This window comes from Triturus cristatus, chromosome 4_1 (genome assembly GCF_964204655.1).
Source record: "Triturus cristatus chromosome 4_1, aTriCri1.1, whole genome shotgun sequence".
Classification (NCBI taxonomy): Eukaryota; Metazoa; Chordata; class Amphibia; order Caudata; family Salamandridae; genus Triturus; species Triturus cristatus.
The window spans coordinates 1,166,178,282-1,166,193,679 of NC_140585.1; the positions used below are offsets into that span (position 1 = coordinate 1,166,178,282).

Here is a 15,398-nt window from a genome sequence, read left to right on the forward strand (position 1 = left end):
CCTATAAGACCTGATAAATGAATGCGTGAAGGCGGACGTACCCTGGGTGAATGGTCTTTTACAATGGAGCACCTTGTTAAAATTCCTATATTCCTAAATTCCTAAATTCCTATATTCCTATATTAAAACCAGTTAAAATTCTTATATTCAGTAAAAGGGCAGTGCATTCTGGCAGCATCATGCAAGGGAGTTAAACTTGGGGCAATCTGATAGCGCAACTGGGCAGTATTAAATGTAATGCAAAATATAAAAATAACCACTGGTACACATTACAGGATGGGTCTACTGCACCAGTCTGTGCATCTATGGGAAGGTATTAGTCACTACCCAGCTGTGGTAGCCAAATTTGCAATTCTATGCTTTCCTCACTCCATTCGTCTACAACATGAGATTTCAACCGCTGCAACTCAGAAAATGCCAAGACACAGGAATACCTCCTGGATTTGTTCGGATATTGCAGTAAAGCTCAAATACCTCGGGCATGGTCACATCTTGCTTGAAGTCTACACTTCCACTCTCTTCTAAGCTGCCGCTCGCACACGTGCAATAAAAGATGCGCTGTAATCTCTGCTTTTAGATATGCCATGATACAATTCTTTAGTGCCGTTCCAGTCTTCTATAACGGTGTCTTTTTTGGGAAAATATTTTATTAAATTTTGTGTTTGGGAACAATTTGTGGGACAGAGTTTCCTCCCAACAATACAAACAAGGTACTTAATTTCATTAACGCTCTTTCTGGAGGATAGTCTAACCACAGATTCTTCACCATGTGAATATCCCCAATTGGCAGACTGGATCTGGAAACTCAAAAAGCTCCTGCACACCGGTAGGTGAGGCAGGAGGACTCCGCATCAATGGCGTTCCAGACGTGATCAATAGGAGACACACATTGCCACCCATGAGCATTGACGTCAGTATCTTTCATAAGCTTGTTCATGCCATCTGACAGGGAGCCCATCAGCAAATTGGAAGAGCCAGTATGTAAACTGATAAAAAGGGACATTTTCAGATTAAAACAAGACCATACTACAGAACAAGGAGGTGGAGCGCAGTGAGGAATCTGCAGTTAGAATATTCACCAGAAAGAGCATTACCGAAGATCGATAGTTCTAACTGCATATTTCTAACCTTTGGAATAGGTAGCAAAGCAGTATCTCTCAAGGTGGTGGATGGGTGGAATGATTCAGACTAAAAAGTCCTGCTGGACTAAACGGGCAAAATGCCCAACACAGCAGGCCTGACTGTCAAGGCAGTAGTGCTTTGTGAAAGTGTGCAATGATGCCCATGTAACTGCCTTACAGATATCCTGGACAGGCATTCTATGTGCCGAGGCAGTGGTAGCAGCTTCAGCTCTGGTGGAATGTGCCATCAGGCATTCTGGAGGCTGCTTCTTAGCCAACATGTAGCAGATCTTAATACAGAGGACTATCCATTGTGAAAGGGTCCGCTTCTGCACCGCCTTGCCCTTCTTGGTTCGATCATTGGAAAAGCTCAGCGCTAGCTTGGGGTCCAAGCAATGGAGTCTCTCTTTCAAGGAAATAGATTGAGCAAAGGTTGGAGACCAAAGGTTGGAAGAGTGATGACTTGTCAGACATGAAAAGGTGTCACCACCTTCAGCAGGAACGCAGCTAAAGTCCTTAACACTAGTTAGTCCAGAAAAAAGTGTAATAAGGTGTCTCGACTGAGTGGGCCTGATGCTCGCTCACACAGAGTGTTATGTTTTTCCAACCAGAAAGACCATTTTTTAAGATGAGGAGGCGCAATGGACAACTGTGCATTGTCCCAAAAGAGTTACACAAGGAAAGTGAGAACCAAATGCAAGTCACACAAATGGCTTTGGTGGAAACATAAGTTGTAAACCTTTAAGGTAAAACATCACAACAGGTGATGTGAACAAGGGTGGCTGCTCTGGCAAACATAAAAAGGCTGAGAGGGCCGAAAAATAACCTTTAACCGTACCCACAGAGTCCTTGCTGGGCCAAAGACTTGACAAACAATGGTACATCCGAAAATTTAGCCTGCAAAGCGTCTGCCTGGCTGGTGCTGCACCAAGCCACAACCTTATATCAGTGCCGGCCATACACTAATTTTTGGGAATGACACCTCGCTGCCACAATTAAATTAGCATCAGGAGGAAGGTCAAAGGAGATCGACGGCCGTCCCTTAATCTCCACACATGGGGGTGCAGTTACGCAGGGCCTAGTACAAGACCCTGTCTGCTGCTGTGACAAACGATACTCCGAAAAAGCAGCAGCCAGTTCAAAGGAACGATGCTCCGACTGACAAGGTTCACATACCATAATCTCTAGGCCCAATTCAGGGCCACCAAGATGACCTGGGACCGGTCGTTCTTGATCTTCAGAACTCAGGGCAGGAGGCAGAGCAGCAGGAAGGTGTACAGGGGTCCTGTGCTTCACTCCATGTTGAATGAGTCTCCGAGAGACAGGTTTCCTGGGAACTCCAACACACCAGTGTTGACACTGCACATTCTCTGCAGTGGCCAAAAGATGAAGCCAAAGTTCTCCCCATTGTTGGAAGACGCCCTGCATTACCTTCATGTGTAACTGCCATTCATCATCAGCTTGGCATTGTTGGCTAAGTTTAGCCACCCTGGCACAGAAAGGTCCTGCCAGGTCCAGTACGACCAAGGAAATTATCAAATAAGTCAGTCAATTCTAGAAGCGTAAAACATCTTGGTACTGGACTCAGGGCCCTATCCCGCCCTGTTTATAGCAGTACTGCATGGCGATGGTGTTGTCCATTAAACCCTGCACTAACCTCCCTATTCAAGTGAGCAGGAAGGCATTCAATGCCAAGCAAGTCGCATGTATCTCCATCAAATTGATGTGGAGGCAGGTCTCTGTCAAAGTCCGTTGATCTCCACCTCTACGAGATGGCCTTTGCAAACTAGTAGGGACGCATCCATCCTAACTGTCAAATCTGGGAGATAGAGGAAAAGGGGTCTGCACTGGTCTAATAGTCGAGCCACCACCACTGCAGACCTTTTGCAGTCTCCGACACCTGTATGGAATCTGCCAGGTAACTCTAGTGCTGGGCCCTCCAAGACTTTAGATTCCACTGCAGGGCACACGTGCCATCTGGCATAGTCAGCAAGCAGAATGCAGGAGGCCAAGAAGTCTCAGAGCTATCTTCACTGAGATTCAGGACAGCGGCTGAAACATGAAGAGCATAGCCCGACTGTCCTAGGACACAATGGTCTAGAGGAAACGCCAGAAAGCGCACCATATCTATGGTAGTTCTGATGAAAGGAAGCCTCTGTGATAAAGTCAGGTGTGACTTCGGCAGGGTAGTCGAGAACCCCAACAATGTAGAGGTTTGGCAACATCTGGAGGTGGTCCATGACTGACTGTGACCAGCCAATCTTCAAGAGCCAGTTATTGAGGTAGGGAAAGACAGGTACATCCAACATTTGAAGATGGGCAGTAACCTTTGTGAACACCCAAGGGACATTGGAGAGCCTGAAAAGGAACACAGCAAACTGAAAATGCTTGTGGCCCACCTTGAACCATAGGTAGCTCCTCTGGGCCTGCAGGACAGGGGTGTAAAGAAAATAGGTGTCCTGCATGTCCAACACCACCATACAGTCACCAGAATCCAGGGCAGATAGACCCTGGGCCAGCATGAACATCTTGAATTTGTCCTAATAGTCCAGACAATCAGTGGTATCCAGGCCCAAGTAAATGATCAACATGGCTGCATCCGGGCCATCCTGAATGGTTTGGGCAAAGGAAGTGTTTAAGTATTCTGGGACTGCTGGTAAGGTCTTACCAAGCATGTTTCAAAGTGCACGGACGTAACATCCTAGAAGAAGCTGGCACTGACCGACCTCAAGGCAAGGCAGGCTGATTAAACATTTGTTTGCCAAATGTTCTCATAGGTTTGGAGAGACTATCAGAAAGAGTTGTCGGAAAGGCTTTCGGATTAACTCTGCTCGTGGACAGCTACACCACCAAATTCTCAAGAGATGGATGCTGGGTTAAAACATCTGGATCACCTGTTGCTGGTCTATTACAGCATGCTAACTGGCAATTGCCCATAGGACTAAAACATGGTTTTGAGCAAGGGCCTAATAACGTGTCAGTGTGGGCATCATTGAAGGGCAGTAGAGGTTTATTCGAAGAGTTTTATATAGTGCTGGCTAGACCCGGAGGTATCAGAGTGCTTTACATGAGGATCAGCTGGTCACAGGTTACGAAAATTACATCAGTTACAGTTACAAGTATGGGCTTAGGAGAAAAACATGAGATTACACAATAATATAAGTTGTTAGCGCGTAGCATAGCCAAGACATGCGTCTAATGGGGAATGGAAGGTAGGGGGGGGGGGGGGGGGGAGAGGGAGAGGAATGCAGATAGACTCAGTTAGACTGGAAGGGGGAAAGTACTTCAGGGGGAACAAGGCAGTCAAAGCAGTCAAAGATAAAGACAGATACAACCCTGAAGAACCGTGAGAAACCATGTCCGATATCTGGGGGGGTATATGACGGCTGCAGGGGTGAACCAGAGCCAGACTCCTCTACAGCTGCATAGAACAGCTCCACCGGGTAGCAACCAAGGGTACCCGGGCTCCGCGGTAAGTACAAACAGTTTTAGTTTCCGCCCCTGGGGCATCGTTATAGTTCCATAGAAGGCAACGGTCCCGGTGTTACTGGGAAACGCAGTCCGCCTCATCCTCCAGCTCGCCCCATGAGAGGAGAGGTGGAAGAGTCATACTCCTCAGTTTCCTCAATGTGTGATTCAGAAGGCCAGCGGTACCCTTGCTTTGGCCTCCTATGATGGAAATCATGCAAACCGGATACTTGTCGACCCCCGCTCCCTGTAAGCAGGTCTTAATGGACTCCTCGTATACGACCATGCCTCCATTATTGTGCAGTCCCACCAGCTGCATCGCCTCACCATGTGGCAGTGTCAGATCTCTCCGGACATGTGCTGGCCTACCGCTGGCCTTCAGCGCCTGGTTTACCTTGTCCACCAGGCTCTTGACTTGGAAATCAGTAGGCATCTTTTAGGGTTGGCAGGGCTTCCAGCACTCAGGACACTTGTAGCCCTGGCCATTGTGATTATCCCAGTGTTCAGCAATGCAGTCATGGCAGAAGTTGTGACCGCATTCGATCGACACAGGGTCTTTGAAAACCTCCAAACAGATGCAGCAGGTGATCTCATCTGTAAAGGACTCCAGAAGCCGCTTCACATCACCCATGATTGCACGGTGCCCTGCGCCTCCTGACTACATCACATGCTCGGTTGCACTTCTTGAAACTGCATATTAGACATAAAAATCAGTAAATGAAACTAAAAGGAGTTTAGCTACTTCCTGGTACCAGCTTCGCGAGAGGTTCCGTCCAGGCCTGCCCAGACTGAAGGACCTCGTAGAGCACATGTGTTTTTACCACTATAGTGAGGACATGAAAGTTAAAGACGTAAGCAGCCCTTCTAATGACAGTCACAAAAAAAAATGTACTTCCCTCGGTTGCTGGTCTGGGAATGGGGAATCAATCCAGTATCCATTGAGGTATATGACCTACAGGCATATTGTAGATCTATATACCAATCGTATTAATCATAAAGTGGGGCAAACTGTTACCCATCCCCTCCATGGATATCTGCATATGGCTGACTCTGGTCGGAGACCAAGCCAAAAAGTAGGTTTAGTGTCTGTGCACGACCGCACAGTAAAGGAATAGTATCTGAGGAACTGAGTATTGGATGCACCACATCAGAATGTGAATACAGCATTAGTGAGACGAATTTGACTCAGAGTCGGTTACCACAATAGTTTGTGGATCATCCTCTGGCACCAGTCACGTCTGTGCCTGTGCTACCAGTGCAGAACACTAAGCGGGGTCAAGGGGCACAGACAGCCCTGAGGACAGATCAGCTGGTGATAACTGGAGGCCCCTATGGATCCTTGGGGCCCAAAATCATGCCTGAGGAAATAGAAAGTGTGGCAAAGATGTGCAACATTGCCTCTCGAAAGACTTCAAATTGCTGCAAGATTGCCAACATTCCTGGGAACTTGGGGTGTATCGAGACAAAAGTTGGAATCGGCTCCTTGTTGCAACAAGAGCAAGGCCTGGAGACAAAATGATACCCTCATACCTCCTTTGGACAACGAGAGAGGTGTGAAGAGGCAGCGTCCCGCTTGGACTTTTTATTTCTTAACTCACCCAAAGACTTTGACCACAAAGAAGATCTGCCACAGGAACAAATTCCGAAGCGGCTCCGCGCGCTGAACTTCGACTTGGAGTGAGACCCGAGTGGAGTCTGGCGGTGTTTTGCCAAGTAGAGCTTTACTTCACATTTTTAGATGGCTTTTGGATTCATCTGGGCGCAGTGATCAATGGCGTTGGAGATGTGCGCCTAAGCAAAACAGACATATACCTCTTGGGGATCTGTCACAGACATCTGTTCACAACAGTCCTTACAAGGTTTAAACCCTCTAGTTTTAAAGGATTAAATGTTTACTTGCACATTGGAAGAGTTTAGAATTGAAAATCGTAGGAAAACAAATCTCTTCATGGAATGAAGAGCAGAGCTCCAGATCTGCGCCTGAAGTCGCATAAAGAAAGTAACTCACATCAGCATGCATGGGTGGAGCTTACATTCAGTTCTGCTGGTCACTTCTGGACAGAACTAAGTCAATGTGGAGTTGCACGGCACCACCTACCGGCACACAGGAGCAATGCTTTTTGACTTTTCGAATCCAGTCTGGTGCCTGGGGGTATTCACATGATGAGGAATCTGGGGTTATAAGTATCCATCAGAAACGAAAATTGTGCAACATAGTAATGTACCATTTATCCTTTTTGTTCAGGCAAGAATATAATCTTACATTCGATTTTACTATTATAAGTAACTAAAAACTGGGAGAAATCAGAAACCAGCAACAGTCATGTTTCTCAATACTGAGTAGACCTAGGTTCATCATTATAATTGAATATCAGTACTACAAGGATCTTTCAACATAACACACCAAAATATACAACAGTGGCTTTTGTTGAGTACTTTGTAGACCAACCAGTACAATCATCAACATAACATTTTGGTATGTTCCTAATCGTTTCTTATTTAGTTACTACAATCATTTAAGGGTCCAAGAACACAAAGTTCGATCTCTTGAGTGGATGGGTGGGCGGGGGAGATAATCCCAGGGGCATTTAGAATGAGTTTTGTATAAATGTTTCTAGGATCACTTCCCATGTGCCTACAGAGAGATGTAGAACTGTTTCTTTGGATATTTTACATAAAAATCTATTTTGGGCAAACAGTCACTGGATAACATCAGCATGCAAGGGGTTTTGAAATGGTGCATGTATAGCCTTCCATTTCAAGGCTATTCTACGTTTTGCCAACAAGTGCACCTTATATGCAAATCTGTATACTTTATTTTCCTGGTGAATGGGAATGCTCCCAGTAAACATATCTCGGGAAATCTGAAGCACGATAAGTTGACGAAAAGGTATAATAGTAGAGGTAACAGCAGCATTTTAGATGGTGACAACCTCCACACTTCCAAAAAAAACAAACCAGTGCAGAATTGTACAGAATTCCTAATCACACCCATGGCCTTACAAGTATTCTGCCCAACACAATGAAAGAGTACTGAGAATCATTAGCTTGCCACAATCCGTATGTAGAACATATTTCAGTTAACTAAAAGACATGAGACATATTCAAACCATCAAAAAAGCCCATCACTTCATTCAACTGGGCTGCTGGTTTCCGTAGATATAGCAATATATCATCTGTGTATAGTAATATTATGTGTTTGATACCGGAGATTGCCAGTTTCATCGGAAATGACATATGATACCATAGTTATTTTAGAGAAATAAGGGTAACTTGTTATGTTCAAGTCAATTTCGAGTAAATCATATGTTGTTACAGTGGTTTATGAAGGACTCATTTAAAGGTCACAATTATTCTAATGGCACATTACCTGACCTCAGACTTAATTTGTATGAGCCTGAAAAGACAGGGTTAATGAAACAGAATTAGTAAAGAAGCACATATTTATTCCAAAATGCAGTTACGCCACAATTGATGTGCAGTAATTGCATGTTGAAATAAGTTAAAAGTGGGTGTATAAAAAGAATTAGCACAAACAAGCCACAGAAAAGATAAGCAGCAAATGAAAGTTTGTAATTCCCCCAAAATACATTAATTTAAGGGCTATCAGTGAATTGTCTGCTTGTGCATCAACGGTGTTTCAACCTTGTCTGCGTCATTCAAAGGTCACCATTTAAAGTGAAGGCTTTAGGAGCACTGCAGTAGCGCTTACTTAATATAGTAAATCAATCACTATAACAGGATCAATAATGGAAATCATGGTGTATGAAACAGGGCATAGTCAATGAGATAATTACAAAGAGTCAAGGTAGTGACCCCCACGTGACACGGTTTCCTTACACGCCAGGAACTCCCCTAATCACACCTCAACCACACACAAGTAATCCACTGAACCCCAATTATATGCAATAAAGTCTAATTTTATTATTATAGTAGAAGTGTAAAAATATTAAAAATATTAAAAACAGTCCTTATTTTAATCAAAACAGCCTGAATAAATTATGGTAGTAATCACAGAGTAATTTTTAAATATATATACAGGCACAATTTATCTATCAATTTGCACAGATTAAAAACACATTAAAAAAGCACAATGTTGTCTGACATGGTTATTCATATGTACAGGTTAACTACCCAAAACCATAGAGTTGTCGACGCAGCGTTTTGGTGGATGAAACTGTATAAGACCACCTTCTTCTGGACTCTAATTTTATGACAACAGTAATCTATTGGTACTTTGATGTTTCAGAATAATTGAAGTATCCTGGGGGTGCAATTAATGCAACCTAGTGAAGGTAATGAATTATACTGGGAGTGAATTATGAGGTGGAGCGATTGAGCCTACGAATATATTAGTTACATAGAAAGTAATTTTTGTTTCTAGAATATAACGTGTCCCGGAACTACTTCTTAAACAAATACATATCCCTTTACCAACAAAAAACAGGTATTGAAATATATTACTCTCATATTATGTGTGGGGACAATATAGATTATAAAGAAGCAGGACCCCATATTGAAGTGGGACAATAGAATAATTTGGTTGGTAGGCAGTGAAACTTAAGATAACCCTAACTGATGGGCAAATTGTTTTAGTCCATCTGTCTATAACATTTTATCTGCCCTTGAATCATCTGTATGAATGAGGAATTTGAGAAATGGGCATACGTCAGTGAGAATAAATTTGTCAACACATACTGAACTCTTTATATGTGATTATGCCATTTTTAAGTAATAGTAATTATGCTTTATTTTGTCACCAATAGATTACTGTTGTCATAAAATTAGAGTCCTGAAGAAGGTGGTCTCCTCGAGTTTCATCCACCGAAACGCCGCGTCAACAACTCTATGGTTTTGGTTATTTCACCTGTACCTTTGGATACCCATATGTCAGACAATAGTGCTTTTTTAATGTGTTATTGATGATTTATTGTGTTTTTAATCAACGTACATTGATATATAAATTGTGCCTGTATATATACACTGAGATATTACTCTGATTAATACCAGAATGTATTCAGGCCGTGTTTTATAAAAAAAGGAACTGTTTTTAATATTGTTGCACTTTTACTATAATAATAAAATGAGACATTATTACATATAATTGTGTTCCAGTGGTTTAGTTGTGTGTGGTAGACGTGTGAATAGGGGAGTGCCTGGCGTGTAAGGAAATACAGTGTCACGTGGGGGACACTACTTTGACTCTTTGTAAACTGACCCTGTCCCCTACGTTTAGAAGGGTACCTCTCAACTTTTTGTGGAATGAGATAATTACCACATTGCATAATTGATGTATGCTTAGAATGAGTAATTTATGAACTACTGTATCAACATAAAAAATGGTTCGCTGGCTAACTCAAACTCCATCAAGGATGGGGATAACAGTCTGGTCCCTTGCTCACCACCCCATTTTGATGAACATGCATTCTGGATTTTAAGTCATGCTTTGGGCAATGAATAAAGCAGTTTCATCTATTGCACTATTTGTGGTCCAAACGCAATCTTTTTCAAGATCGCAAACTTAAATGACCACCTAAATTCATGTAAAGCTTTTACAATTTGCAACGCTCCCACAGTTGGCATTGTGTTGTTTACTGGGGCACAAGACATAATATGGAACAGACGACTTAAATAGGGTGAGGTGCCACAACCAGGAATGAAACCATTTTGGTGCACACCCACTATAACAGATTTAAAATAACTAATATAAAGCACTGACATTGACAGTGGCAAATAAGAGGCCACTAGTGCATCCTTCCCTTGCTTAGGTAGCAACACTATCACTACTTCTTTCCTGGTTTGTGGAAATACATTGGTGTCTTTTAGGTCACTATAAAACGTTATTAACCTGATTTATTTTTACCCATTTCTTGTATGCCATTCCCGACTTCTTGACTTGTAAGTCACTACTCTAACAATTCAGATTGATCTTTCAATAGGGTATTAATGTGTACTGTAGCGAGATCATTTTCAAACTGTTCAGATAATACCTGGGGTGGCCCAAAAATGTTTTAAAAATACTATGTTTCTGCAATCTCAAGTGGGTTATTTCTCCTTTCTGATTTCTTAAGACCACTAAATTAGGCATTGCCTATTCCGAGAACAATAAGGTCGCTAGAAATCTCCTATCACCTATGGAGTGCATCCTATAAGTGTGATACAGTCGAAATAATTGAGCTGTTCCAATGCTAATGCATATTCCTGTTGGATTCTATTCAGGTAACATTCAAGTTATTGGCCATCATCTATTTCCCATTTGTTTTTTCAATAACCAACATTAACAGTTTCTTGAGGAGGGTACCTTTTATATCTTTACATGTTTTATGCTCCGTCACGACTCTGAAGGCTTCTCTAATGGGTAGACTGGGTAATCTGTTATATCTCACAGTTCCTTATTGTTTATGCGGGAGAGCCCATCGGATATCATCTTGAGTGGGGATTTTGTTTGTGTTACATATGTGCACACAGATAGATCATTTGCACCATCATCAACTACCGCAAGTACAATGACCGCTAGAACAAAGCCAGAATTTCTTACACACTGGAAGATGAGGCATATTTTGAAGATAAAGTGCACACCAACGGTTGAAGTCAGTGTAAGGGTAACTGACATCACAGTATCTGTGTATAACAATGCCAGATCACATTTGACAAGTGCCATTTTCAGGTCTCGCCTACAGACTGCTTTTATGTTTAAAACGTTTTTATTGAGACAAAAACAAACCATGGGGGAGGGGGATAGGAGGGCAGGATACATGAAATACAGTCAAAGAAAAAGGGTGCAACTCCAGAGGGTTGGCAATAGGTAGCGCGGTGGGTCAGGGGAAAAACACAGTAAATGAGAGCTAGAAATACAAGCTGTGGAATCCCCGCACGCGTATCCGACACCCCAAATCTAAGCAGTAAAACTCCCCCCCCATCAACACCCCAGCAGAACACAATCCCCCCCCCTTCCCATCCCCCATCCTCCCAGTGACGAAACAACAACACTCCCCCCCCCCCCCCCCCGTCCTATGGTCCCGCATCAGAGTGATCCTAACCAGGAAGCCCCGCGCCCCCCCCCCTCCCCGGGGGGTCCCCGTCTCACATGTAAGCTAGTCCGCCGGGGTCACCGGCGGCATCAGCCTAAGAAGCCTAAGATACCTCGGGCAGGTGAGCTCCCGGAATTCAGTGGACAGCAGCGCTAGAAAGGGTTGCCACAGCTCTTCAAATTGGTCTATCTCCCCCGCGACCGTCAGCGACAGCTTCTCCATCCCCAGCACATGCCAGAGCCTATGCAACCAACCGGTGATGGAGGGGACAGTGGTTGTGCGCCAGTGGATTAGAATGTTCTGAACCGCAGACCCCAGCGCGATTGCGATCTGCCTACCCCTGCGGGACTTCAGTGGATACATTAGGTCATTGGGGAGGCCCAACAGGACATACGCCGGGAGTTGCGGCAGCTCTATCTCAAAGTGCTTATCCACCTCGTCCAAGACTTCCCTCCAGTAGGCGGTCAGCACTGGGCAATCCCACAGAATGTGTGTAAGGGTACCTTCCTGCCCGCAGCTCCGCCAGCACCCCTTGTCAGTGCGTTTATGCATTTCATACAGCCTCTCCGGGGTGTAGTACCAGTATGTGGACACCTTAGTAAAGGTCTCCGTAAGGCCCGTGTGATATGCCGAGTGCCGCGCCCGATACGCAATTTTGTCCCATTCCTTGTGGCTAAGTGTCCTACCCAATTCCCTGTGCCAACGCTCCCTCCCCGGGTTGTAATAGTGAAACGGCGGAGGTTGTAGGTATTTGTACAGATCGGTGATCAATTTAGCGTCGGAGGTCCGCGTAGCCAACCACCTCTCATACGGTGTAATTGGACGGGCGGCGGTGGCACGCACCTGGGGCTGGAGGGCCCAATGCCGGACTTGCATGTAGCGCAATCTGTCCAGCTCCGTCAGGCCGAACTCCTGGCGGAGCTGCTGAAAAGGAACCACTCCTTCCGGGCCATAGATCTGGAAGAGTGCCCTGCAGCCCGCCTGCACCCAGTGGGAGAAAACCCCCGGCTCCATCCCTGGGGAGAAGTCCGGGTTGCCCGCAATGGGCGTGAGCGGCGAAGGGAAGGTGGTAAGGCCCCGGGCCTCACAGACCGCGTCCCACACACGCAGGGGGACCCGCGTAACAAAGGAAGCGTAAAGATTGGGGGGGCGGTGCGCGCGGCGCAGGAATGGAACCTCTTGTAAGGTGTGGCCCGCCACTGCTTGGTCTTGGAAGAGCCAATGTTTATCGGACTCCCACCTGCTCCACTCCACCAGATAGCGAAGCTGCGCCGCCTGAAAGTACTTACGGAGGTCCGGAATGCCGAGACCCCCCGCTTCCGGAGCAAGCGTGGAGAGGACCCTCTTCATGCGTGGCCTACGGCCCTGCCAGACAAAGCGGGAGATGTCAGCCTGCATTTGTCGTATCCAGCCCACCGGGGGTTGGAGCGGAAAGGCCCGAAAAAGATATAGTATCTGGGGCAACACCGTCATCTTGACCGCCGCGATTCGCCCCAGCCAGGACAGCAGGCCTTTACTCCAACGGCCAAGCTCGTCCTTGATCTTCCTGCTGAGGGAGGCATAATTGGCCGTAACCATCTCCGGTAATGTGGGCGCCAGCAGAATCCCCAGATACGGCACCGTGGACGAGGACCACTGCATGGGAAAGAGCCGCTGAAGATCCCTCCTGGTGTCCGCAGCCAGGGACACGTCTAATGCCATCGACTTGCTCATATTCATTTTGAAGCCGGCCACCCCCGCAAAAGGGTCCAGCTCTCGGAGGCAAGCAGGCAGCGACCTCCTAGGGTCGTCCAAAGTCAGCAGGACATCATCCGCGTAGAGACTGACAGTGTGAACGTACTGGCCCATCCGGACCCCGACTGCATCCGGATTATTACGAATCCTCTGAGCAAACGGCTCCATGTAGAGGGCAAATAAGAGCGGCGAAAGAGGGCAGCCCTGCCGCGTGCCGCGCTCGAAGGCAAAGCCACCAGAGCTACACCCATTGACCCGCACCGACGCTGAAGGATGCTTATAGCAGTTAAATACCATGGTGCGGAACTTATCACCGATTCCCAGTTTCTTGAGGACCAGCTCAAGATACGGCCAGTGAACTCTGTCGAAGGCCTTCTCCGCATCAACAGACAGCAACATCCGCTCCCCCGAGATCCTTGAGGCCTTCTCCAGAACATGCGTCACCCTCTTGGTGTTGTCAACCGTCTGTCTGCCGGGCACAAAACCAGCCTGGTCCGCCTCCACCAGATCGGGGAGGTGTGGACTCAGCCTGGACGCGAGAATCCCCGTGTACAACTTGAGGTCGACATTTAAAAGCGAAATGGGTCGGTACGAGCCGCAGAGGGCCCGGTCCTTCCCAGGTTTCGGGATTACTGCGACCGTCGCTCTCAGGAGATCCGGAGGGATGGCTCCCGGTTTGGCGAAAGAGTTAAATAGCCGAGTAAGGACAGGGGCCACGGCCGTGCAAAAAGTCTTGTAAAAGAGCGACGTGTACCCGTCCGGGCCCGGGGCCTTTCCATGTTTCAGCCGCGCGATAGCGGAAATCACTTCCTCAACATGGATGTCCCGCTCCAGGTGGTCAGCCTGAGCCGGATCCAGTACCGGGAGGGTCACCGACTCCAAATAGCCGTCGGCATCCCGTGGCAAGGAGAGCTCCTCAGCATACAGCACCTCGTAGAAGCCGCGGAAAGACTCCGCTACCTCCGCGTCCCCGGAGACAACCCCCCCGTCCGCGCCCACCAATTCTTTCACAACGCTGCGTTGTTGCGCGACCCGGAGCCGGTGTGCTAGGAGCTTGCCACATCTGGCCCCCCCGGTGTAGTAGGCATGCTTCAAACGTAGGGCGGCGTACTCTGCCCTGTCAAGATCCAGAGCCGACAAGAGCTTCCTCGCTGCCTTCAGCTGCCTCCACACCCTCGGCGCCCCCGTGCGGCGGTGGACCTGCCCAAGCTCCCGGACTTGAGCCGTCAGCTCTTCCCTCTTCAGTTGCCGCTCCTTATTCTCAGCTGCAGAGATAGAGATGAATTCCCCCCGAAGGACGGCCTTCAATGCTGCCCACTGTGTCGCCTGCGAGGTGTCAGTATTGCTATTGTGGGTGAGATAGTCCTGTATGACCTCCCCGATGCGTTGCACCACCGACTTTTTGTGTAGAAGTGTGTCCCGGAGGCGCCACACCCCCCGAGAGGGGGAGGCCGCCGGCCACTGGAAAACGCCGGTGACTGGGGAGTGGTATGACAGGGTCAGGACCCCGATGTCCGCCGCCGTGGCAGCGGCACGCATCGGTCCACTCACCAGGAGGTAGTCCAGCCGTGAGTAGGTGCGGTGTGCGTGCGAGAAGTAAGAGTAGTCCCTATCCGTGGGGTGCATGGAGCGCCAGAGGTCGTGCAAACCCATTTCCGCAATCCGGGCCCTCCCAGCCTGGGACAGTTCCCCCGTCTGCGGGAAGCGCTGCGCCGATCTGTCCATCATAGAGTCAAAGACAATGTTGAGGTCTCCCCCCAAGATAACGTGGCGGTCGGGGGAAGCAGTGACATCCACCAGCGCGGAATCTAGGAAGAGCTCTTGGTGATCGTTTGGGCTATACACGGAGCCGACCGTAAATGCTATGCCTCCCAGGCGCATGCGATACGCAAGGAGCCTCCCCTTCTGTTCAGCACACTTATGCAACACCTCCCCCCGAAAGGAGCTCGCTAGGAGAATAGCTACCCCCGCCGTCTTGTTCGCTGCCGAGGAAAAGAACTGGGTAGGGAACCTAGCAGAGCGCATCCTGTGGCAATCTCGGGGC

The 15,398-nt window shown here is 47.2% G+C and overlaps 1 protein-coding gene across 10 annotated transcripts in view; it reads right to left on the minus strand.

Annotated features, from left to right (window-relative positions):
• The window catches only part of WIZ (WIZ zinc finger), an 869,393-nt gene that overhangs the window by 475,960 nt on the left and 378,035 nt on the right, over positions 1 to 15,398 (minus strand). The window lies entirely within an intron of this gene.